Raw genomic sequence first — 27,322 nt, forward strand, 5'->3', positions numbered from 1 at the left:
ACAAGATTTTCATGAGCCAATCAGCAATATAACAAAGCGTAGACTCGGGCCAACTCACAATCCTCCATATTCCCCAAAAATACTTGGTGCAGTGGTGTTGCTTTGGAAAACTGTTACACACTGTGACCCCTGACAGGCATTATTCGGAGACCTCGGCATCACACAGGAGGTTTATTGGAAGTTACACACTTGATTTTAACAAAAAGGCCGGAATTCTCCGGCCATTGGGATTCCCTTTTCCCGCCGTCCGCGCACCCCCCCCCCCCCCAAACCCGGGGGTTTCTCGGCGGGATAGAGAATCCCGCCGCCAGCGAATGCGCGCTGCCGAGAAACACACATCTTGGGGACCGAAGAATCCTGCCTGAGACCTCAGGTGCATTAATCTCCAAACTGTGTCCTGTGTCATAGAAACAATTTGCAAGGGTATTTGGGGGGGGGGGGGGGGGGGGGGGGTGATGTCACTAAGTCATGACGCTCATTTGGGGAGCTGGTGCAGACACGATGGGACAAATGGCCTCATCCTGCGCCGTAACAATCCTGTGATATGGTAGAGATCTTGCATTTGTATAGCACCTTTCACTGCTTGAGGAAGTTCAAATCACTTTACAGTCTGTTAAGTGCCTTTGAAGTATAAGTACTGTCGTAATGTAGTAGAATACAGCAGCAAATTAGCACGTAGCAAGGTGTCACAAAACAGCAATGAGACGATGACACATATATAATATATGAGATAACAATTGGTCAGGACACTGAATGAACCCCTTCTTTGAAATAGTGACATGGGATATTTAATGACTGAGGAAGCCAGTGGTCGGGAACAAAGATTTATTTTAACTATTTACAATAATCTGCCCAAGGCAGTAACTATCTTAGTCCCATTGGGACAACCAACATGCCGATCCCTGCTCGGGCCGGCTTTTATGTTCAGTTCTAATAAGCCCCAGCTGGGTGGCCTCTGCCCCCTGCCTGGGAAGCTCGTACCCAGCGAGCCCCACGGGGAAATTGATAATGGTTTCCCCGTGGGCCTCATGGAGATTATGAGCTGGTTTCTTCCCACCTTGATTCTATTTTTTCCTCCCCTTGCGCAATCTCTTCCTACCTCCATTCATGAGTTTTCTGATGCTCTCCAATTTCTTGGCCTTAGCCATCTCCTCATGGACCAATCCCTCTAAATCTCCATCCCCCACCAAGGTGGTCTGAGGGCTCTTTGCTACTTCGTCAAATGGAGGCCCAACCAGTTTTCATAAACCACCGTGTTCTCTGCCCGGCTGAATGTGTTCTCTCATTAAACAATTTCTCCTTTAACTCATTTCATATCCTCCAAATAAAAGGGCCTGGCTTATCATAGAAGTTACAGTGAGAAGGAGGCCATTCAGCCCATCAAGTCTGTGAAATGGCACCCTATTTAAGCCCACACCTCCACCCTATCCCCATAACACAACCTAAATGTTTTGGACACTAAGGAGCAATTTAGCACGATCAAGCCACCTAACCCGCACATCTTTGGACTGTGGGAGGAAACCGGAGCATCCGGAGGAAACCCACACAGACACAGGGAGAATGTGCAAACTCCAGACAGTCACCCGAGGCTGGGATTGAACCTGGGTCCTTGGAGCTGTGAGGCAGCTGTGCTAACCACTGTACCGCCATGCCTCCTTGCGATGCTGAAACGCTAATCGCAATCAAGCAGAGAATCGCGGGTAATTAAAAATTCAAGGTTTGCACCTGACGCCAATTGCAACACCATGCCCTGGTCCCTCGCTGGCGGCGATATCGATGTTTGCGCCCCGTGCCGGCGGGTCCATGCAAAACCATCATTAGTATTGATTGCAATATCATTAGCAGCTTGGACACTTCATCCTCCACCCTTCCGCGATGTTGTGAGACATTCCAATTAGTTGTCTCATTTATATTAAGTATTCAATAATTGACACTGATATGTAAAGGGGCTTCAGGTGGCCTTTGTGTCAAAGAACAAAGAACAAAGAAATGTACAGCACAGGAACAGGCCCTTCGGCCCTCCAAGCCCGCGCCGACCATACTGCCCGACTAAACTACAATCTTCTACACTTCCTGGGTCCGTATCCTTCTATTCCCATCCTATTCATATATTTGTCAAGATGCCCCTTAAATGTCCCTATCGTCCCTGCTTCCACTACCTCCTCCGGTAGCGAGTTCCAGGCACCCACTACCCTCTGCGTAAAAAACTTGCCTCGTACATCTACTCTAAACCTTGCCCCTCTCACCTTAAACCTATGCCCCCTAGTAATTGACCCCTCTACCCTGGGGAAAAGCCTCTGACTATCCACTCTGTCTATGCCCCTCATAATTTTGTAGACCTCTATCAGGTCGCCCCTCAACCTCCTTCGTTCCAGAGAGAACAAACCGAGTTTATTCAATCGCTCCTCATAGCTTATGCCCTCCATACCAGGCAACATTCTGGTAAATCTCTTCTGCACCCTCTCTAAAGCCTCCACATCCTTCTGGTAGTGTGGCGACCAGAATTGAACACTATACTCCAAGTGTGGCCTAACTGTGTCAGGTGATGGGAAGATAGAGTTTTGTGCAGAGTCTGTTAAAGTGGAATAAAGTGTTTGTAAAAGGAACAGTACCTTTGACTCTTTATACAACAGCAGCTAAACGTCTAACAAGGCGGAGGTCTCGCGGGCCCTGGCTGCCTCTGCCATCACCTCCCAGGCGGTATTCAGGAGGGCAGGTTTGAGTCTGGCCCACCCTACGGAAGAGGATGTCCCTCTGCTCCTTACTGGTATGAAGCTGTGGGTCCACCTCGGACCCCCGACCTCAGGGGGGTGGGGGGGGGGGGGGTTTATGGGCGCCTTCTGTGAGCCATCTTCGTGGCTGTACTGAGTGTGCGGTAAGTGGAGCACTTAAAAACAGCTTCTGCTGCCAAATTCATCAGCGCTAACTGCGGCCCTAATGCCCGCTGGGCTGGGAATTGCTCTGAATTTGCTCCGACAAAGTTCAGAACCATTTGCATGTCCAAATTTGCTTACCAAATGGAAGTGCGAAACGCTTGCTTTTCGGTCCCAGCGGAGAATTCTGGCCAAGGTGTTGCTGACGGTCCCCGCGTGGCTTCCAATCATGCCTATCCTTTTGTAGGATATATCAAACATTTCTTGTTCCAGTCCTACTCGGGACCCCTTCCCTAAACACTTTTGTTCCAGAACATTGATGACAGTATCGGTGCAGTATCTTGCTCTCTCCCTGAAGTAGGAAAAAACTCTTCCTGACATTGCCTCCAATTTCCACCCTCCTCTAGGGCTCACGTTATCCGTCTCTCACACTTCCCTTCACTTGACCTCACTGGCTCCCTTTCTGGCGATAGACTGTCAACTAATATTCATGAAATGCCCACTGACTCCCACAGTTACCTCGACTGCCCTTCCTCACTCCTTACACGCTGTAAGAATTCCATTACATTCCCCCAGTTCCTCCATCCCCAATGGATCTGTCATGATGCAAGCTTCCAGAAGATTGCTTTTGAGATGTTGTCCTTGTTCCTCAATCAAGGATTCCGCACACTCCCCGACCATGGTTGATAGGATCCTCGACCATATCCATCACATTGTAATGTTCTTGTCGGATGGCCTGATTTATATTACAAGAACACGTGTATATTACAAGAACACATTTATTAACATTAACTATCAAATATATACAAAACAACAGATGAATAACAGTATGAACATGCACAAGCAACCTCTCCCCCAGCTTCCTAGTCAGAGGTCACCTGACTCCAAGTTTATTTATATACTAATGAGACCACCAGTGATCAGCCGGTGAATTACAACACAACCATGATATCACTACACATTTCCTGTGCTTCTTTTCTCCCCTTTTCCCTTCCTTCCTGAATCATGATTGAAGTCCCCCTTGTCCTCACCTTCCACCCCATCAGCCTTTGTGTTCATTTTCTGCCATTCCTGTCACCTCAGTGTGATGCCACCACTAAACTCATCTTCCCCTCCTCCCCCCCCATTCAACATTCTGAATGGCGTGTTCGATCCATAATACCTTGGCCCAGTCCTCAGTTACCCCCAATACTCCATCCCCTTCCCACTGCACCTTCTTAAGCAGGCGATGTTCCACCATCACTTTTACCTCCTTCCTTCTCACGGCCCATAGAAAACCCCTTCCAGGGAAAACAGCGATATTCTTGTACTTCTTTCAACCTAGTCTACTGCATTTTCTGCTCACACTGTGGTCTGTTCCATATCGGGGAGAGCAAACGCAGGCGGGGTGACTGCTTTGTGGAGCCTCTCAGCTCAGTCCACAAGCGTGACCCTGAGCTTCTGGCTGGTGGCCATTTTAACTCAGTCCACAAGCGTGACCCTGAGCTTCCGGCTGGTGGCCATTTTAACTCTCCACTTTGTCCTCACTCTGACATCTCTGTCCTCGACCTGCTTCACGGTTTCAGTTAAACCCAGCTGGGGTATGAGGAACAGCATTTCATCTTTCAATTAGACACTTTAGAGTCTTCCTGACTCAACATTGAATTCAATAATTTCAGATCATAATCCCTGCGCCCACCATTTTGTTTGCTTCACCCGTTTCAGTTTTACTCTTACTTTTTCTTTCAGACAGAAGCACATCACTTAGCAATCTTTTGTCTTTTTTTCTTTCTTGCCCCACCACCATTCTCTTTGTCCCTGGAAGACGCACTCTTCTTGACAATCGCCCGACCACAGAACTTCCTTTTGATCTCGTCCCTCCCACCCTTTGCTCCAAATCTATTAAACCTCTATCCCCATCTCTGATAAAAGGGTCACGAGCTGCTCCTCTCTCCACAGGTGTTGCCCAACCTGCTGACTATTCCCAGCATTTTCTGTTTTTATTTCAGATTTCCAGCATCCAGTTTCCCACTGTTCGAATAAATAACTCCTTCCTGGAAATTTCTTATTCTAAGCTGTCCTGTATCGATTTCTTGGTTTTGAGCAATTTTCTGTGGAATGTTATTCTTTACTCTCTACTGCCTGATTTCTTAGTCATTCATTTCTGTCACAGAATTTACAGTGCAGAAGGAGACCATTTGGCCCATCGAGTCTGCACCGGCTCTTGGAAAGAGCACCCTACCCAAGCCCACACCTCCACCCTATCCCCATTACCCAATAACCCCACCCAACACGAAGGTCAATTTTGGACACAAGGACAATTTATCACGGCCAATCCACCTTACCTGCACATCTTTGGACTGTAGGAGGAAACCGGAGCACCCGGAGGAAACCCACGCACACACGGGGAGAACGTGCAGAATCCGCACAGACAGTGACCCAAGCTGGAATCGAACCTGGGACCCTGGAGCTGTGAAGCAATTGTGCTAACCACAATGCTACCATGCTGCATGGGCCTTGTAAGGTGTCGGAGTTGTTCTTAGGACTTGAGTACATCATTTAAACACTGTCTAGTAAAGAGTTAACATGTAACTCCGTGCCAAGGAGATCATCATTCCAAGAATGCAGACACAGCACCATTTTAGGAATTTATTCTCCTGTGTGAACCTGTATCTTCCAGGAGTGTAATTCCTGAATCGCCAAAGGCAGGTGCAGCAAGTATTAGGAAAGCTAATAGAATTGTATCATTTATTGTGAGGGGAGTCGAACAGAAAAGTAGAGAGGTTATGCTTCAGTTGTACAGGGTATTGGTGAGGCCACGGTAGCACAGTGGTTAGCATTGTTGCTCACAGCGCCAGGGTTCCAGGTTTGATTCCCGGCTTAGGTCACTGCCTTTGTGGAATGTGCACATTCTCCCCGTGTCTGCGCGGGTTTCCTCCGGGTGCTCCAGTTTCCTCCGACAAGTCCCGAAAGACATGCTGTTAGGTAATTTGGACATTCTGAATTCTCCCTCCGTGTACCCGAACATGCGCCATTGCAGTGTTAATGTAAGCCTACTTGTGACAATAAAGATTATTATATTATACATCTGTAGAGTGTTATGTGGGGGGGTTGGTTAGCTCAGTAGGCTGGACAGCTGGTTCGTGATGTGGAGCGATGCCACGTGGGTTTAATTCCCGAACCGGCTGAGGTTATTCCATAAGGCTCCGCCTTTTCAAACTTGCCCCTCGCCTGAGGTGTGGTGACCCTCAGGTTAAGCCACCACCAGTCAGCTCTCCCCCCTCAAAGGGGAAAGCAGCCTGTGGTCCTCGGGGACCGTGGCAACTATCATTCATTTAAGGAAAGATGTAAATGCTTTGGAAACAGTTCAGGAATGGTTTACTTGACTAATTCCAGCTATCAGCGGGTTGTCTAATGAAGAAAGGTCGGGGAGGTTGGGCCGGGATTCTCCGATCTGGGTTTGCCGCGCCATCGCTGCCAGCGAGAACGGGGAATTTGGCACTCAGCGGGGCCGGAGTGAACTGACAGAGAATTCGGCCCCGGCTCGCATCCAATAGAGTTTAGAAGAGGAAGAGGCGACCGAATCAAAACTTTTAAGATCCTGAGGGGTCTTGACAGGGTGGATGTGAAGAGGATGTTTCCTCTCGTTGGAGAACATGGACCTAGGGGCCACTGTTTAAAAATAACTGGTCACTCATTTCAGACGGAAATGAGGAGAATTTTTCTCTCCGAGGGTTGTGAGTCTTCGGATCTGCCTTCCTCAAAAGGCAGTGGAAGCAGAACCTTTGAATACTTTTAAGGCAGAGCTAGGTAGATTCTTGATTAACAAGATGGGTGAAAGGTTATCGGGCGTTAGGCAGGAATATGGGGTTGGGTTACAATCCGATCAGCCATGGTCTTGTTGAATGGGGTAGCAGGCTCGAGGGGCTGAGTGGCCTACTCCTGCTCCTAATTCGTATGTTCTTCAAGACACTCGATGTGCGAAGCTCCACAGCACAAGTACAAATGTGTAAACTTTATCCCCCAAGTCAAATGAAGAAATCTGGAAGCATTGTGGAAAGATATTTGACTTAAAACATTATGAATGCACGGTGGTGCAGTGGTTAGCCCTGCAGCCTCACTGCGCTGAGGTCCCAGGTTCGATCCTGGTTCTGGGTCACTGTCCGTGTGGAGTTTTCACATTCTCCCCGTATTTGCGTGAGTTTCGCCCCCACAACACAAAGATGTTCAAGGTAGGTGGATTGGCCGCGCTAAATTGCCCCTTAATTGGAAAAAATTAATTGGGTACACTAATTTTTTTTTTTAAATGAATATACTAAGAACAAAAGTGAGCCTAGGTAGGGTGCTTTTATCGAGGGTTGTGCAGACTCAATGGGCCGAATGGCCTCCCTCTGCACTGTAGGGATTCTATGGATAAGTCACTTCACTCTTCATCTTCCCAATAACGTGCAGGTCCCCAGGATGCAGGATTGAGAACGAGGAAAAGAGACAGCCGAAAGCAGATGCTGGAAAAACTGAGGCAGTCAGACAGCACCTGTGGAGAGGGAAGCAGAGTTAGCGTTTCGAGTTTTATGTGACTCTCCTCTTAACCCTATTTCCCTCTCTCCACAGCAGCTGCTGCGTTTTTCCAGCCGCTTCTGTTTATGTTTCAAACAACTAAGAGCAGCCCCCCTTTAACTTGCTGTTTGTGTCTGCTTCTCGCCAAGAAGCTGACAAACCAGTCTTTACATGAACCGCATCGCTTGCAGTCAGATACCGTTCGATAGAGACTCGGTAACTATAGGCAGGACCTAAGCATTTAAACGTTACATCTACGTTTTATAATTTTCACATTGTAAGATATGGTCAACAAATTAAATGTTGAGCCTGTGTCCAGCTTGTGTTTTGAAACGTGCCTCCTTTTACAGCAGGATGATTATGGAACTTTTCTATAACAGGACATCTAACCTGAAGGGGAAACCTATTCAATACTGACCCCTTGTGAGCAAATTATAGATTGCATGTTACAGGGAGCTCTCTTAAACAAATGAAGCAACAGGGAGATTATCTGAAATTTTATACTGATCGTTCAAATTTTCCGTGGCTAACTTATATTATACTATGCTTTTGATAGGATTGCAGGATTGTTACAATACAGAGGGAGGCCATTCAGCCCATCCTATCCGTGCCAGTTCGTCGTAGGAGCAATTTACCTGGTGACACTCCCCTGAATTCTCCCCATAGCGCCCCTCTTTTGAACATCTCTATCAAATTTCCTCTCAAACTTCTCTCCTCCGAAGAGGACAGTCCCAACATGGAATCATAAAATCGCTATAGTGCAGAAGGAGGCCATTGGCCCACCGACCCTGCGCTGACCCTCTGAAAGAACACCTTACCTAGGCCCACTCCCCCAACCTATCTCGGTAACCCTATCTCACCTTTTGGACACTAAAGGGACAATTTAGCATGGCCAATCCACCTAACCTGGACTGTGGAAGGAAACGGGAGCACCTGGAGGAAACCCACGCAGACACGGGGAGAATGTGCAAACTCCACACGGACAGCAACCCGGGGCTGGGATTGAACCCGGGTCCTCAGTGCTGTGAGGCAGCAGTGCTAACCACTGTGCCACCATGCCACCCCCTCTTTTCCATTTTAAATACCTTTAGCAACTCTCGAGGGTGAGATTCTCCATTTGGGAAACTATTCTCCTGTCAGGTGAATTGCTCCAGCTCCCGCTGGGAGCACAGATCAGGAAGCAATTCAACATCCTTCAGCATGCAAATCTATACATGGCGAGGAATACGAGGGATTCGGGCCGACGTTTTGAGCAGGCGCCCCGATAGCGAGGTCCCGTGGCGGTCCGACACCCTGCCCCCTCATTGCAAAGTAGCCCCCCCCACCCCCGGATTTTCAGCCGGTCCCCTCATCCCTCAAGTACAGGGGTAACCTGACTCACTGCCCCACCCCCAGGGACCCCGTAACGTCAAATCATTAAGATGCATTTGCATCCTCCCACTGATGTGGGGTCTTCTAGCTTCTATCAGCCCCGCTGTGCTGTGGCGAGCTGCTTTTCAGACACAGCGCAGCCATTCAATCCCGCCCATGATTTTCCCAACACCTAAGCTTTAAGTTAAATGTAAAGAAATAGCAGAGAACTACCTATTCATACAAGGCAGGATTAGAGCTATCCCATAGTTTAACCAACATCATTATATAGGTGGCCACAAAGTCATTCACCGTGATTTTGTGCCTGCATTCATCGTGTGTGCAAATGGCGGCATTGGCGCAAGACTTTGCGAGACTCGGAAAACAAGAATCTTTGATTTTGCCCACCCCCTCGCCAGTGTAGTAATGAGGTTCCTGCACAGAAAGGATGTCAATCTCATTTCAATAAGTGATCATATCATTAAAGAGCTTCCCCGCAGTATGGTCCCCCCACAGTAGAAATCCCCCCTCCCCCCACCAGCATGACGTCATGTTGGCGAGGTTAACAACTGGTAAGTACAGCCCCCTGGGGGGAGAGGGACATGCCCAGGATTACATCCAGGGGCAGTGATGGTGTCCAGTGCCAAGGGGGGGGTCCCTCAGGGGAGTTCCATTGGGGGGGGATTCCTCTTCTGTGTGTGGGGGGGTTTCTCTTATCCGTGGGGCCAGAGTTGCCCCTGAGGCGGATTTACAATGTAATACACAGCACTCCAGCGTGGAGACCCGGCCAATAGGATGGGGGGGGGGGCATACTGAGCGGCTGTCTGTGCCTCCAAAAGTGTAAGCCCACCTCTGCTGGAAGCCTTCAGCGAGGCTAGGAGGAGAAGCTGGCCATTGGGCAACAGGGTAGCACAGTGGTTAGCACTTTTGCTTCACAATGCCAGGGTCTCAGTTTCGATTCCCGGCTTGGGTCACTGTCTGTGTGGAGTCTGCACATCCTCCCCGTGTCTGCGTGGGTTTCCTCCGGGTGCTCTGGTTTCCTCCCACAGTCCAAAGATGCGTAGGTTAGGTAGATTGGCCATAATACATTGCCCTTAGTGTCCAAAAAAAAGGTTGGGTGGGGTTACTGGGTTCCGGGGATAGGGTGGATATGTGGGCTTGGGTGGGGTGCTCTTTCCAAGGGAAGGTGCAGACTCGATGGGCTGAATGGCCTCCGTCTGCACTGTGAATTCTATGATCTATGAGAGAAGCAGTGGGGTGACTCTTGACCTCTAGGCCAGGGCTGAGGAGGGCTGGCAGGCAACCAAGCAAAAGAAACTGAGGTCACCAGGCCAGATAGTCAGCAGCAGCGGCCAGGCAGGAACACATGTGGTCATCGAGGCTCGAGGCCCGGCCACCCGAGCAAGATTCGAGAGGTGAGCAGAGCTGCAGTCGGGAGGTGCAAAGGAGGCCAGGCAAGCGCCAACACTGTGGCTCAGGGAATCGGGGTGCAGCGGGAGCGGGGCGACTCGATCAGAGAGGCCAGCCAGGCAGAGCTGAGAGTCAGAGGGCTGAGCTGGCCAGCAACCTGGCCAGGAGTCATTGTGGGCGGGGCTCTATATCACTATGGGGGGGACAGGGCCCGACATCATTGTGGGCGGGGCTCTATGTCATTGTGGGGGGTCAGAGCCCGACATCATTGTGGGTGGGACTAATGTCATTGGGGAAGGCTGCCGCATCGTCAGGGGACAAGATGTGATGTGGGGCCCCCGATAGTGTAAGTCCGCCTCTGGTTTCCCCCGTCTGTGGGAGGAGGGGAGGATTTAGTTAAACTTCTCTGGTTTTATTGGATACTCGGGCACGTTTATTTCGGGAAATGGTTACAATGGTTGTCAAACATGCCAATGACCAGATAACAAGGTAAGAACCTGCAATAATTAAACATCCTTCACATTCGAAGGATATGTTTTTAAAATCCATTTTAAGGGACATGAGCATTGCTGGCTGGGCCAGCATTTACTGCCCGCCACTAACTGCCTTCCATCTCAGGAGGACATTTTTGCGTCAACCATATTGCTGTGGGTCTGGAGTCCCAAAGTACACAGCAGCTAATGAAGTACTTTTGAAGTGTGGGCATTGTTTCCTTCGGCACAGCCGGGTCCGACAATAATCAGTAAATACAATTTGGTGATGTTGGTTCAGGGATGAATGTTGGCCAGGAAAGCAGGAGAGGTCCATGCTCCACAAATCGGTCATGGGACATTTCCATGGCAGTCGGGGCCTCAGTCGAATGTCTCATCCAAAAGGTGGCCCTGACTCGTATAGCAGGACGAGGATACTGCACATTCTGATATAAAAGCAGCAAAGTGCTGGAAATGCTCAGCGGGCCTGGCAGCGTCTGTGGAGGGAGAAACGGAGGCTAGCACTTTCCGGCTGTTCGATGGCGAAGCGGTTCCCTGGTCCTGCCGGCAGCACAGCCCTGCCATGGGTTCCCTGGCGGCGTCGGGTTGCCTCAATGGGAAACCCACCGACAGAATCTCGCCGCTGGCGCACAGCACGTCACCTCCCTCTGCCGAGAAACACGCGGCTGGGGGGGATGGGGGGACCCGGCCCAGAGTTAACATTCCGAGTTCGTATGACTCTTCTTTCCGTTTTTATTTCAGATTTCCAGCGGCCACAGTATTTAGCTTCTATTTTACATCAACCCTGGCTGATTCAGTCGTGTGCATTGTAAAGTACCACCCTCTGAATGAAGAAAGTGCTAACCGTTTATAAACAATTGCACAATTGGTAGGTGGGAGATTTCCTCTTGCCCATTATGTATTGGTGACATTATAAACAAAGGCGGATGATATGTTCTGATGACTTTTTTTATTCGGTTTTTAACATTTTAACCGTTTAAACATAAAACAAAACATACCCCAACTAAAAGAAAAACAAGAAAAATAACCCCCCCCCCCTTAGCAGTTTACGGTAACCAACTCTTTAAAGTGCAGAATAAACAGACCCTATCTCTTCTGGAACTCCTGAAGGTGGACTTCACCTTCTCCAGATACAGGAACTCCATCAGGACCCCAGCCACACTGAGGCACAGGGCGGAGAGGCTGACCTCCACCCCAGCAGGACTCGCCTGCAAGCGATCAGCGAAGGCAAAAACGTCTACCCCCTCCCCCGTCTGCAGCTCCGGCAGGTCCGACACCCCAAATATGGCCCCCAGGGGACTGGGCTCCAGGTCCAAGATCGGCGACGTGGCGCTGAAAAACGACCTCCAAACTTTCTCCAACTTCGGGCAGGACCAGAACATATGTACATGATGGGCCGGACCTCTCCCACACCGCTCCTAAGTATCCTCCACCCCCTCGAACAATCAGCTCATCCTCGACCTCGTCAGATGCGCCCTATGCACCATCTTTAATTTAACCCCAGTCTCGCACACGAGATTGAGGCGTTCACCCTCCACAACAACTCACACTACAACCCCTGCTCCAATGCCACCCCCAGCTCCTCCTCCCACTTGGTCGTAACCCCCTGCAACGGCACCATATCCTCCTGCAGAATCCTCCCATCAATCGGCAAGATGACCTCCAACCCCATCAGCAACAGCACCCCCTCCAACATCGAGGAGGGAGGTGTCACCGTAAATGTCGGGAAAACCTTCCATGCAAATCTCGCGCTTGCATATACCTAAAAACATCCCCGCCGTGGAAACCCAACTCGGGCCAGTTCTATATCCATCTGGCTGTCCTACCCTAAATCCCATGTGATTTTAGTTTTTGCACCAGATTGTCTGGGCAATAAGTAGTGGGTCTGAATAAGGAACCTGGATTGGCGCAGGGTTGGTTATGTTCTTTGTTCTCCGTCAACTCCTCCAAGCACTCAAACCGCCCTTCCAAGAGTAAGTCCTTCATTCCACCCCCCCACCCCGCCCGCTCTGGTGACTGTGTTCAAGGACATTCTTACCACAGTCAAAAGATTTCCTTTGATTTTTAGCACGCAGTATTCGCTTTCACACATTCAATCAGAGCACAGTAACACACAAGGAGAAACAATTTCACCCAAGTCACTTACTGCTGAGCACAACTCTTCAGTTCCTTGTTTCATGAAGGCATTCAGCTGCTATTGTCAAACTGGCTTTAACATTAACAGTAAGTTGATCAGGGGCTGTTTAGCACACTAGGCTTTGAAAGCAGGCCAGCAGCACGGTTCAATTACCATAACAGCCTCCCCGAACAGGTGCCGGAATGTGGCGACTAGGGGCTTTTCACAGTAACTTCATTGAAGCCTACTTGTGACAATAAGTGATTTTCATTTCATTTCATCATCCGCCTATTACTTTAGTCCCCAACTCACAAAGGTTCTTTCCCCAGCTTAGAGTTCGGTTTAATCAAATGCGGACAAGGCATGGAGTGTGGTTCACCTGATTTTCCTGCTGCTCCCGAAGCTCTGGCTGTCAATGGCCTGGGACCGTCAGGACTCTTGACTCTGATGCAGAGTCCTGCCTTTCTGAGCCTTTCCTCCAGGAAATTTGGAAAAGTAGGGCATTGCCAGTCAGTCGCAAACAAAAACAAACTCGGCTTCAACTGCCTCACAGCATAATTTCACCCATTTACATGTTTATAAATAGTACACACATGGACAGCCCAGAGGGCAATCTTTGACAAATTGCATTTAAATGAAAACTCATTCCTTTCAAAAGTACAATCATTATTAGATATGAATAATGCAACAGGAAACAAAAACAATTCAGGGAGGATTCTACCAGCACTTATCTGTTTATTGAAGGCCCTGTTATACACAGGATGGCTTACTCAAAATGTGCAACTTCTGGATAATAAGATTGAAGTTTTCTTTTAATAAGATAGAACTGTTATTTTTATTGTTGGTGTTGCCTATAAATAAGAAAACCTAGTGGAGTGGTGTAAGGTCAACAATCTCTCCCTCAATGCCAGCAAAACTAAAGAGCTGGTCATTGACATCAGGAAGCAAAGTACTGTACACACCCCTGTCAGCATCAACGCTGCCGAGGTGGAGATGATTGACAGCTTCAGGTTCCGAGGTGTGTGTCATGATATGCGGACACACCCACAATGATATACAGACAAGCAGCTAATGGACACAGAGAACAGGACATGACTAATAAGCAGCAGGACACTCGGGTGGGATCTGACTATGAAAGACACGAGGCACTCACACTCTGCCTCTTTTCACTGATGAACATCCAGAGAGTCAGTCAAGGGTGTTGTTACAATCTCACACCCCCACCATGTGGCTAAGAGCTAGTCTGGTTCAGTCAGACAGCAACCACACTTAAGTTAACAGAGAGTCGAACTCACAGAGAACTGTGCTATTAGTTCAATAAACCTGATTGAACTAACTTCAAGGTCTGGAGTATCCTTCTGATCTAAGCTGCATCCAGTTGCAGCCAGTGTTAGACCAGTGTACCTAACACAACAGTGTGCACATCGCCAAAAATCTGTCCTGGTCCACCCACATTGCGCTACTACCAAGAAAGCACAACAGCACCTATACTTCCTCAGGAAACTAAGGAAATATGGCATGACCACACTGACTTACCAACGTTTACAGGTGCACCATAGAAAGCATCCTATCAGGCTGCATCACAGCCTGGTATGGCAACTGCTCGACCCAAAACCGCAAGAAACTTCAGAGAGTCGTGAACACCGCCCAGTCCATCACACAAACCCACCTCCTATCCATTGACTCTATCTACACCTCCCGCTGCCTTGGGAAAGCGGGCAGCATAATCAAAGACCCCCCCCCCCCCCCAACCCGGCTTACTCACTCTCTCTCAAAAGTCTGAGAACACGCAAGAACAGATTCAAAAACAGCTTCTTCCCCTCTGTTTCCAGATTCCTAAATGACCCTCATATAGACTGACCTGATTAACACTACACCCGTGTATGCTTTACCCGATGCCGGTGTCTATGTATTTACATTGTGTACCTTGCGTTGCCCTATAATGTATTTTCTTTTCTTTTCATGTACTAAATGATCTGTTTGAGCTGCTCGCAGAAAAATCCTTTTCACTGTACCTTGGTACACGTGACAATAAACTATTCCAATTCCAATATAAGAAAGGAGTAAAACTGCAGCATCGTTTAATAACATTTAGTGCAGGGGTTTGACCGAGTTAGTTCTTAATTCTCACAAGCATGCATTTTCGCAAATAAAATCCAATTCACAGAACTGCAATTTTCTAAACAATATTGAGTCCCGCTGTGGTTGGGTTGTTGCTATCAAAACGACAACAAGTACTTGTCAGAGTCACGATGGGGGCGATTATAGTTACCGACAACTGACACCTTCCTGTAACCTGGCTCAGTTCAGCCAGATTTCTGATCATTGTGAGAGACTGATTCCTACCACGGGCCAGCCTTCTGTGAGAGTATTTGTGACATACGTAATAAATCTGATTTAACCGCTTCGGTGTCACACCCGAACACCCATATCCAACTCCATATCATAGAATTTATAGTGCAGAAGGAGGCCATTCAGCCCATTGAGTTTGCACCGGCCCTTGGAATGAGCACCCAACTTAAGCCCACACCGCCATCCTATCCCAGTAACCCCACCTAACCTTTTTGGACACTGAGGGCAATTTAGCGTGGCCAAGCCACCTAACCTGCACATCTTTGGACTGTGGGAGGAAACCAGAGCACCCGGAGGAAACCCACGCAGCCACGGGAAGAACATGCAGATTCCCGCCCAAGTCGGGAATCGGACCTAGGACCCTGGAGCTGTGAAGCAACTGTGCTAACCACTGTGCTACCATGCTGCCCCGATGTAGCACCTTAACATTGTGACATATCCCAAGGCTGTTAACAGAAGCGTTATAAAACAAAAATCTGGACACCAATCTCTTCTTTCACTTCCATTTTTTAAGGGTGATTTGTCGGTGTTTAAGCAACTATGTAGCTGAAATAAAAACAGAAAATGCCGGGAAAACTCAGCAGGTTTGGCAGCATCTGAGGAGGGAGAAATATGAGTTAACATTTCAAACTTCTTCAGAGCGAGAGTGAGCAGAATAGGAGGTCTGGGATAGGCGGGAACACAGGAGAGATTTGACAAAGATGTCAAGGAACATAAGACAAATTTCCCCGGCCATTGGGATTCCCTATTCCTGCCGGCAGCGCACCCCTCCTGTGGGTTTCCCGGTGGCGTGGGTGGCCTCAATGGGAAATCCCATTGACAATTAAGGGGTGGGTAGAGAATCCGGCGGCGAGAGATGCCGCAGTATTGAGAAACGCAGCTAGGGGCCTAGTGTCAATGGTAGCGTTAGCATCTGAATAAGTTCCTTTTTTTAAATTTAAAGTCCCAATTCTTTTTTTTCCCCAAATAAAGGGCAATTTTAGCATTGCCAATCCACCTACCCTGCACATCTTTGGGTTGTGGGGGTGAGACACACGCAGACACAGAGAGAATGCGCAAAACTCCACACGGACAGTGACCTGGGGCAGGGATCGAACCCGGGTCCTCGGCGCCATGAGGCAGCAGTGCTAACCATTACGCTACTGTGCCTCCCACCGCATCTGAATGAGTTTCAACCGCCTTCAACGGCTTCATCCATGACTTCCCTCCCCCATCGTAAGGTCAGAAGTTAGAATGTTCACTGGTGATTGCGCAATGTTCAGCACCATTCATAACTCCACAGATACTGAAGCAATCCATATCAATATAAATCTCTCTTAACCTTCTCTGCTCTCAGGAAAACAGCCCCAGCTACCCCAGCCTAAAGACCCTCATCCCTGGAACCACTCTAGTAAAGTCCCTGCTGCACCATCACCTAGGGAGTGGCATCCTTCCTAAAGTGAACTGGCGGAACAATGCAAAACCAGTTTGGCGTCTAACCAGCATTCCACCAAGGTTGAGTGTAACGTTTTTACATTTGTACTCCATTACACTGGAAACGAAGCCAAGAGTCCCATATCTAGCTATAGAATCATAGAATTTACAGTGCAGAAGGAGGTCATTCAGCCCATCGAGTTCGCACCGGCTCTTGGAAAGAGCACCCTACCTAGGCCCATGCCTCCACCCTATCCCCACACCTCCACCCTATCCCCGTAACCCCACCTAACCGTTTTTGGACACTAAGGGCAATTTAGCACGGCCAATCCACCTAATCTGCACATCTTTGGACTGTGGGAGGAAGCCGGAGCACCCGGAGGAAACCCACGCAGACCACGGGGAGAACGTGCAGATTCCGCACAGACAGTGACCCAAGCCGGGAATCGAACCTGGGACCTTGGAGCTGTGAAGCAACAGCGCTAACCACTGTGCTAACCACTGTGTTGCCATGCTGCCCTGATGTAACCCAACGGATAGGATTTTCCAGCCCTCCCACTGGGTAGATTTTCCGGTTCCTTCGAAGGCGACCCCATGCAATTGGCCCCCTGGTGGCGAGGTGGGGAGCCACACAAAACGGCATCGACATCGGCAGGACAGAAGATCACGCAAATTTGCTCCCACGTAGACCTCGGTCTGGAAGACTAACGGATAATCTCTGCCGAAATTAAATGAGTTGAAAAGCAACAAGTTTATTTTGCACATAAACAACAGCTGGCCCATCGGGTCTGTCCCAATCAGTCACTTTGCACCCTGACCTCCCCACTCACCAGCAGCTCTGGGTAATATTCGGGGAGGATTTTTAAACATCAGTTGAATTAGGAAATAACAACTTCTGGGGCATTCCTCCCAGAACTCTCAAAGCGAAAGGTCGAAGTCTATTCCCAGGAAGTAGGACTGACCATGAGGTTCGTTAACCAATATCTTGTCTACATTTCATGAACAGTAACATTAGTGTGTTCCAGGAACCCAGTGAACATTTCAATGTGTGCAGTCAGTCCACGCCAACATTCACACGGAATGTGTGCAATGAATATTGTATCACAATTATACTGAAGTATGCAGACGACTTAAATACCGTTTCACTTCCTGTATTGAAGTCTTTATAAAGTTCCTTCAACTACAGTTTTAGATAGAGGATCTGGATCGGCGGAGGCTTGGAGGGCCGAAGGTCCTGTTCCTGTGCTGTAATTTTTCTTTGTTCTTTGTATATTGTAGCACCGCAGATTGGAATATGGGCCGGAAGTCTCCGTCTGGAGATGGATTGCCACTGATATGCGCTCGCATTAAGGGCGAGAATCCAGAGGCGATTCCCTACCGCTTGTCATGTAAATTAATGCATGCCGGGGATTGGCATGCATTAATCGCGAATCCCACTATCGAGTCGCCAGTTTGAGCAGGCAGACCAATAGCAAGGTCCGGCGGCTCGGTCCCCTCCCCCCCACGCAACGCAATTCCGTCCATCCCCCCATCATTGGATTTTTTTGGATCCCCCCCCCCCCCCCCCATCGTACAAGAGTGATCCAACCCCCACCCCCACGACTCCCCACCAGAAACCCCCATTGAAGAACCCCCCCCCAGAGATCCCCCCATTACAGACAGACTTCCACAAGAACACCCCACCATTACAGAGCCCCCTGTCTGGAAGCCCCCATTTAGACACCCCTGCCTGGAAATCCCCATTACAGAGACCACTGCCTGGAAGCCCCCCATTACAGACCACTGCCCGGAAACCCCCCATTACAGAAACCCCTGCCTGGAAACCATCACCTGAACGCCCCCATTATAGAGACCCCTGCCTGAACGCCCCCATTATAGAGACTCCTGCCTGAACGTCCCCATTACAGAGACTCCTGCCTGAATGCCCCCATTACAGAGATTCTAACCTGAATGCCCGCATGACAAAAACTCCTGCCTGGAAGCCCCCATTACAGTGACCCCTGCCTGGAAACCCCCCATTACAAAGACTCCTGCCTGGACACCCCCATTACAGAGACTCCTGCCTGGACGCCCCCATTACAGAGACCCCTGCCTGAACGCCCGCATGACAAAGACTGGTGTGAACGCCCCCATTACAGAGACCCCTGCCTGGCAACCCCCCATTACAAAGACTCCTGCCTGGACGCCCCCATTACAGAGACCCCTGCCTGGCAACCCCCCATTACAAAGACTCCTGCCTGGAAACCCCCCATTACAGAGACCCCTGCCTGGAAGCCCCCATTACAGAGACCCCTGCCTGGAAACCCCCCATTACAGAGACCCCTGCCTGGAAACCCCCCATTACAGAGACCCCTGCCTGGAAAACCCCCATTACAGAGACCCCTGCCTGGAAAACCCCCATTACAGAGATCCCTGCCTGGAAACCCCCATTACAGAGATCCCTGCCTTTAAGCCCCCCCATTACAGAGACCTCTGCCTGGAAACCCCCGATTACAGAGACCTCTGCCTGGAAACCCCCATTACAGAGACCCCTGCCTGGAAAACCCCCATTACAGAGATCCCTGCCTTTAAGCCCCCCCATTACAGAGACCCTTGCCTGGAAGCCCCCATTACAGAGACCCCTGCCTGGAAACCATTACAGAGACCCCTGCCTGGAAGCCCCCCATTACAGAGACCCCTGCCTGGAAACCCCCCATTACAGAGACCCTTGCCTGGAAGCCCCCCATTAGAGAGACCCCTGCCTGGAAACCCCCCATTACAGACCCTTGCCTGGAAGCCCCCCATTAGAGAGACCCATGCCTGGAAACCCCCATTACAGACCTCTGCCTGGAAACCCAACATTACAGAGACCCCTGCCTGAACGCCCGCATGACAGAGACTCCGGCGTACACGCCCCCATTACAGAGACCCCTGCCTGGAAACCCCCGATTACAGAGACCCCTGCCTGGAAACCCCCATTACAGAGACCCCTGCCTGGAAACCCCCGAATACAGAGATCCCTGCCTTTAAGCCCCCCCATTACAGAGACCCTTGCCTGGAAGCCCCCATTACAGACACGGGGAGAACGTGCAGACTCCGCACAGACAGTGACCCAACCGGGAATCGACCTGTGACCCTGGTGCTGTGAAGCAACTGTGCTAACCACTGCTCTACCATGCTAACCTCTGACTGGCTGCCCACCAAACCTAAAGAATCCAGACTGGGTTCATTCCATTGATTTCCAACCGATAATGAATAACAGATTCAAAAGCCAACCTGTTTACGTTTAGGGCAAACCCATTGATATTCCGAGCCACCCTTCCTCGTTCCAGTAACTGCCCCTTTTTTCTCTGTCAAAATTAAAACAAAATGTAAGTCGGACCTTGGAGAATAAATCTTTCCAATCCTGAACTTGACCTCATATTGAAACCATAAATTTCCCGGCAGATCTCCGGTTACACTGTGCCTCCAGAGTTTGGAATGGAAGATCGGCGGGGGATTGTGAGCCGTGTGGGTGGCCGTCACACCGAAATTGTATCTCATCGTGACGTCATCCAAAAATCAATTTGAAGAGTCACAATTCTGAAACAACATTTCTCATCGCCCTCGGGGCAGCTCTGCGAGTCACGACCAACACTTTGGGGCAGAATTGATTAATGTGTTTGCTTGTGATGTAAATGTTATTTTTACCTGAAGGTTTTCTGTTGGGAAAAATCCAACTCGGCGGCTCAAATCACCATTGCCAACTTTTTGGACATGTTTTGATTGGTTCCTTTACTGCTAATGGCCCATTTTTTAATTTTGTAGTTCTCTGCCAAACTTTGCGATGGATTTATTGACACAAATGCCGATTAGGTTAATTAAAACTTTACAAATGTCATCCCTTCTTCCCATTTTCTCATGAGGTGCGTTTCTCGACGGGGCGCCGTTCGCTGATGGCGGAATTCCCAGTTCCCGTCGCTCGTCAATGGGATTTTCCCATTGAAGCCACCCCATGTCGCTGGGAAGCCCATGGGCGGGGGTGGTGCGCCGCTCGCGGGATCAGAGAATCCCGACGGCCGGAAAATTCCGGCCCACGGTTTTGTTCACTCAATATAATTTGATCCACTTTACGTTGGCTGCTAAAAGAACAGGTTTAGAGTATTTTGGTTCTCTCTACCATGCAGGAACTTCCCTCCCTGAAGAAAGTTGAAACCAAATCCCATGCCTTTCAAGAAAATTAAGGCCCAGCAAGTATATAGATTAGCTGAGTTGTACCAGAATTCCCCAATCTGGGACTAAGCCCAGTGGTGGGCACGGGGACGTGGAGGCTGATGGGAAACGACGCCATATCTGTCGTCCAGGGTTCTGCACCATCTTCTGTGGCAGAGTGGACTTGAAGGTGCGCGTCCCATCATCATATCCAGGTGCCATATTGAAAAGGTTCCTGCCATCACTGACCCACCATTGAAGGAAGCAGATGGATCCCCAGGAACACTCTGAAGATGAAATATGGATCTCCTCAAGGACATTGAATTTGGAAGATCCACCTGATGCCCAACAGCCCCCTCCCTCACTGCTCTGTTGTTCATGGGTCCAGCGTTGCTGGTGGCCTCCATCCCAAACTCCAGAGACAGCCCCAGGCATTCTTCAGGTAAGTCCTGATTTGTGCACGCCACGCATTCTGGACTGATGTCTTTTCCCACTGGTGTGGTGGAAAATTCCGGTCGGGCCTTCGCCTACATCCCATTAGTAGGATTTAAATCAGTTTCGCGCCGGCCTTGGCGCCTTTCCTGACCTGCGTTGGTGGACAGCATGGGAAGATCCCGCGGTGATTTCAGGCCGACCTGAAACCGATCTCTGAGCCTCCTCTCAAATTCGGACCCCCGAGCCCGCCCTGCAAAGAGGGGGGGGGTGAAGGAGGATGCCGCCCAATATTCCTGTCCAGTTCTTCTGCCCCCAAAACTCCGGGCGGGATTCTCCAACCGTGTCGGCGAGGCAACCAGAGAATCCCGCCAGAGGTCAATGGACTTCTTCATTGTCCACGTCTCGTCCGTGGTGTTCCTGCAGCGGGAGGGGCAAAATAATTCGGTCCGTACTCACCATTTATGTACCAATAACGACTGTATGATAGTCGGTAATTAGGGGTATTACGGTACCCTGAATAATGCTGTAAGACCATTGGTGTGGGTGGTACCTGAGACTGCTATTTTCATTGGTGAAGCCTGCCTGCTGGTTCCGCCCAGTAAGGCGGAGTATAAGAGCCTGTGTCTCCCCAGCAGCTGCATTCAGTACCTGCGCTGCTGGGGGAAACATCTAGTACAATAAAGCCTTCAATTGTCTCCAATCTCGCTTCTGGAGTTATTGATTGAGCATCAATTTATTGTACTAGATTTTAAAGAATGGAGCTCCGAATCAAGCCGGTGTGTCTGCAACTCAGCCCCCTCATGGCAAACTCAGCAGCAACCTTCAAGCACTGGCTGGCGTGCTTCAACGGGTACCTCAGGACGGCCACAACTACATCCACGGAGGACCAGAAGATGCAAGTTCTTCACTCGAGGGAGAGCCAGAGATCTACGCCCTCATCGAGGATGCGGACGATTTCGAGGCTGCAATGACCCTGCTGAAATGTCACTATATTCACCCTGTAAACCATGTCTACGCCCAACATCTGCTAGCGACGAGGCGACAAATCCCCGGGGAATATCTGGAGGAGTTCTACCATGCGCTCCTGGTGTTAGGGAGGAACTGTGACTGCCCGCAAATTTCGGCCAGCGACCACACAGAACCTTTGATTCGGGACACATTCGTTGCAGGTATGCTGTCCTCTCAACTCCGCCAGCGATTGCTGGAGAGACACTAGGCCTCAAGGAGGCATGGGCCCTTGCTAGCTCCCTGGATGTGCCTCCCAAAACGCCCGCGCTTAAGTCCCTGACCGCGCGGCAGCCCCTTGGGCAGTGTGGAACCCCTCCCCGGCCGACCCCGATGCATCCCCCATCCCCCCACAAGCTTGTGCTGTGAGACTGCCAGGCAACCCCGGGGGGCCCCGCTGCTATTTTTGCGGGCAAGCCAGGCACCCCCGGCAGCGCTGCCCGACCCGCTCATCCATCTGCAAAGGGTGCGGAAAAAAGGGCCATTTCGTGGCAGTATGCCAGGCCCGGACGGTCGCCGCTGTCTCCGGAAGCAACCGGGACTGCCACCAGAACTCTCTCCAAGAGCCACGTGCGGCGAGCGGCGCCACCATCTTCCTTCTCCAGGGCCACGTGCGGCCTCCGGGCACAGCCATCTTGTTCCCCGGGGACCACGTGCGAAGGATGGGCGCCACCATCTTGTACACCTCCAGCCATGTGCGACCAGTGGGCGCCGCCATCTTGGCTGGACTCTCAGGACCCCGACTCGGATGACCACACACCGCCCGAGGAAAACATCCAATTTTTGCCACGACTTGCCTCGGAGACCCTGGACCAGTCTCGGCCCCGAACACTCTCTACTGCGCCGACGACCGTGCTCATCAACGGGCAGAAAACATTCTGCCTGATTGACTCTGGGAGCACAGAGAGCATCATACACCCCAATACGGTAAGGCGCTGTTCTCTCCCCATCCACCCAGTCAACCAAAAAATCTCCCTGGCCGGTCTCACTCGGTAGAGATCAAAGGGTTCTGCATAGCGAACCTCACGGTCCAGGAAAGGGAGTTTAAAAATTACCGACTCTACGTCCTTCCTCACCTCTGCGCTGCCACGCACCTAGGGTTAGATGTCCAATGTAACCTCCAGAGCTTAACTTTTAAATTCGGCGGCCCTATACCCCCCTCACTGTCTGCAGCCTCGCGACCCTCAAAGTCGATCCGCCTTCCCTGTTTGCGAACCTCACTCCGGATTGCAAACCCGTCGCCACCAGGAGCAGACGGTACAGTGCCCAGGACCGGACCTTCATTAGGTCGGAAGTCCAGCGGTTACTGAAGGAAGGTATTACTGAGGCTAGCAACAGTCCCTGGAGAGGTCAAATAGTGGTTGTAAAGACCGGGGAAAAGCATAGGAAAGTCATCAATTATAGTCAGACCATCAACAGGTATGTGCAGCTCGACGCGTACCCTCTCCCCCGCATATCTGATCTGATCAATCAGATTGCACAATACAAAGTCTTTTCCACGGTGGATCTAAAATCCGCCTACCAGCAGCTCCCCATCCGCCCGGACGACCACAAATACACTGCATTCGAAGCAGATGGGCGGCTCTACCACTTCCTAATGGTTTCCTTCGGTGTCACAAATGGAGTCTCGGTCTTCCAACGGGAGATGGACCGAATGGTTGACCGGTACGGTTTGCGGGCCACGTTTCCGTACCTCGATAACGTCACCATCTGCTGCCACGACCAGCAGGACCACGACACCAACCTCCGAAAATTTCTCCATACCGCAAAAATCCTTAATCTAACATGTAACAAGGACAAATGCGTGTTCAGCACCGACCGTCAAGCCATCCTCGGCTATGTAGTGCATGATGGAGTTATAGGCCCAGATCCCAAACGCATGCGCCCCCTGATGGAGTTCCCCCGTCCCCACTGCTCGAAGGCCCTGAAACGCTGCCTGGTATTTTTTCGTATTATGCCCAGTGGGTCCCAACTATGCGGACAAGGCCCACCCACTAATTCAATCCTCAGTCTTCCCCTGTCGGCAGAGGCTCGCCAGGCCTTCAGCCACATCAAAGCGGACATCACAAAGGTCACGATGCACGCAATCGACAAATTTCCCCCTTTCCAAGTCGAGAGCGACGCATCCGACGTAGTTCTGGTGGCCACCCTCAACCAAACGGGCAGACCCATGGCCTTCTTCTCACGCACCCTCCATGCTTCAGAAATCCGCCATTCCTCAGTTGAAAAGGAGGCCCAGGCCATAGTAGAAGCTGTGCGGCACTGGGGGCATTACCTGGCCGGCAGGAGATTCACTCTCCTCACTGACCAACGGTCGGTGGCTTTCATGTTCGATAATGCACAGATAAAGAGCAAGATAAAGAACGATAAGATCTTGAGCTGGAGGATCAAGCTCTCCACCTTTAACTATGAGATCTTGTATCGTCCCGGAAAGCTAAACGAGCCCCCTGATGCCCTATCCCGCGGCACATGTGCCAATGCACAAGTGGACCGCCTCCGGACCCTCCACGAGGACCTCTGCCACCCGGGGGTCACTCGATTCTTCCATTTCATTAAGACCCGCAACCTGCCCTACTCCATCGAGGAGGTCAGGACAGCCACCAGGAATTGCCAATTCTTCGCGGAGTGCAAGCCGCACGTCTGCAGGCCAGAGAAAGCGCACCTGATAAAGGCTTCCCGTCCCTTTGAACGCCTCAGTATGGACTTCAAAGGGCCCCTCCCCTCCACCGACCGCAACACGTACTTCCTGAACATGATTGACGAGTACTCCCATTTCCCATTCGCCATCCCCTGCCCCGACATGACCGCAGCCACCGTCATAAAAGCCCTCCACAGTATCTTCACGCTGTTTGGTTTCCCTGCCTACATACACAGCGATAGGGGGTCCTCCTTCATGAGCGACGAACTGCGTCAATTCCTGCTCAGCAAGGGCATTGCCTCGAGCAGGACGACCAGTTACAACCCCAGGGGAAACGGGCAGGTGGAGAGGGAGAACGGAACGGTCTGGAAGACCGTCCTACTGGCCCTACGATCCAGGAATCTCCCAGTCTCCCGCTGGCAGGAGGTCCTCCCGGATGATCTCCACCCCATCCGATCACTGCTGTGTACCACAACCAACCAAACCCCTCACGAACGTCTCCTTGTCTTCCCTAGGAAGTCCTCCTCCGGGACCTCGTTCCCAAACTGGCTGGCAGCTCCTGGACCCATCCTGCTCCGCAAACACGTATGGGCACACAAGTCGGACCCATTGGTCGATAGGGTCCACCTCCTGTACGCTAACCCTCAATACGCCTACGTGGCGTACCCCGACGACCAACAGGATACGGTCTCCCTACGGGACCTGGCGCCTGCTGGATCCTCCCTCCCACCGGTGCACCCCACCCAGGTGGATTGGTCCTTCCACTGGTCCCATCTAGGGGTGATGAAGCTGCTGAAGAAGCCGAAGCCACGTTCCCGGAGCCATGGATGCCGAGCTGGCGCCTGCATCACCGCCGAAGCTACGACGATCGCAGAGGACGACCAGGGCCCCCGATCGACTAATTGCTTCATTCTGACTGCAAATAATTACTGTAAATAATTGCAACATGTAACGAGTCAAAACACTGTGCTAATGTATACCAGGTACCACCATAACCTCCATCTCTACAACTGTATAATGCGAGACCACCACCCCCGCTGGATTTTTTTTTAAACAGGGGGTGAATGTGGTAGTCAGTATTAGGGGTATTACGGTACCCTGAATAATGCTGTAAGACCATTGGTGTGGGTGGTACCTGAGACTGCTATTTCATTGGTGAAGCCTGCCTGCTGGTTCCACCCAGTAATGCGGAGTATAAGAGCCTGTGTCTCCCCAGCAGCCGCATTCTGTACCTGCGCTGCTGGGGGAAACATCTAGTACAATAAAGCCTTCAATTGTCTTCCAATCTCGCTTCTGGAGTTATTGATCGAGCATCAGACTGGAAACAATTTAATTCAATGGATCCAATTCAGGCACTCCTACATCACACGTAACATGGGCAGGTGATTTCTGCACCTATTTCCCTATTGAATTGAATATTTTTACATGGTGCCCTGGGAAGCAGGTACTGTCACATGATGACACATCCACCACGTAATCATATCACAACCTGCATTATTCCATTTTCACTTATCTTGCTGATTTACTCTGGCACGGCTTTTGTCCTCACTGATTGAGAAATGCTGCACGCATTGCAATCTGGCACAAATTCTTTGAGGGTGAATCACACTCCCCAGAGAGAGTTAGCTGGTTTTTCGAATAGATATCGTTGACACACAGCGCAGGTGCCAAAACAGGGTTTCCTTCACATCTGAACGGGCGTCCTGGTGAGCAGAGATCAGCTGTGGAAACATGTTTACACGTGTGACTGCCGATTAAATGAAAATACCCCTTCCCTCAATGTCTATCCAACCGAGGATCATTACGGCTCATTAGAGCTGCTCGATTGGAGAGGGACACTCCGCATTAATTCAAAACACCAGCCATTGTCAGGAATGGCAAAGGTGATTCTCGAGTTAAATATTGACAGAGCGATTCATTGCCCCCATTAACAGCATGTCAACCAGCGGTAGACACAGCTCCAGAGAGTGTTTAGACTGTGACCTTCCAAGTTAGGAATGGAGAATTTATCACCGTCCATATTAACAGATCATGGGTGTTGCAGTAATATTTCTAAAAATACACCATACCTTCTATAAAGTTTAAAGTTACATTTTTACTTTGCGACGAGGGACTGCTAAATAGCCCTTGGCAAAGATGCCCCACACCCACATGGGACGGTTATTGGCGTTGGTGCAAAATGCATCTTTCCTTATTTATCAATAGAATCAAGAGTGTTAGAAATTGTATCAGAAAAACGTCACTGTTACGACACATGCAAAAACAAAAGGCCAAAATATAAGCAAACATATTGCAGATTGCTGAGGATCTGGACGTGCTGGGAATACTCAGCACCGTCTCCCGAGAGAGGGTGGGATTTTCCAGCCTTTCCCGGCGGCGGGATTTCTGGCCTCACTAAAGGCGACCCCTCCCTACCCCCACCATCACAACCCCTGGGTGATCCACGCAAAACGCCACAGACATCGACCGGACTGGAAGATCTCACCGCCGGGCAATGGCGGGCCCAGCTCCGCTTCTGGAAAACACACTGCGG

At 50.4% G+C, this 27,322-nt stretch overlaps 1 long non-coding RNA gene across 1 annotated transcript; it reads left to right on the forward strand.

Annotated features, from left to right (window-relative positions):
- The first annotated feature begins 10,522 nt into the window (after positions 1-10,522).
- Positions 10,523-26,051, forward strand: LOC140404282 (uncharacterized). Its single transcript, XR_011938485.1, has 3 exons — positions 10,523-10,658; positions 11,402-11,528; positions 25,305-26,051. It is a non-coding gene; the product is annotated as an uncharacterized lncRNA (long non-coding RNA).
- The last annotated feature ends 1,271 nt before the right edge of the window (positions 26,052-27,322 follow it).

This window comes from Scyliorhinus torazame, chromosome 30, assembly GCF_047496885.1.
Source record: "Scyliorhinus torazame isolate Kashiwa2021f chromosome 30, sScyTor2.1, whole genome shotgun sequence".
Taxonomy (NCBI): Eukaryota; Metazoa; Chordata; class Chondrichthyes; order Carcharhiniformes; family Scyliorhinidae; genus Scyliorhinus; species Scyliorhinus torazame.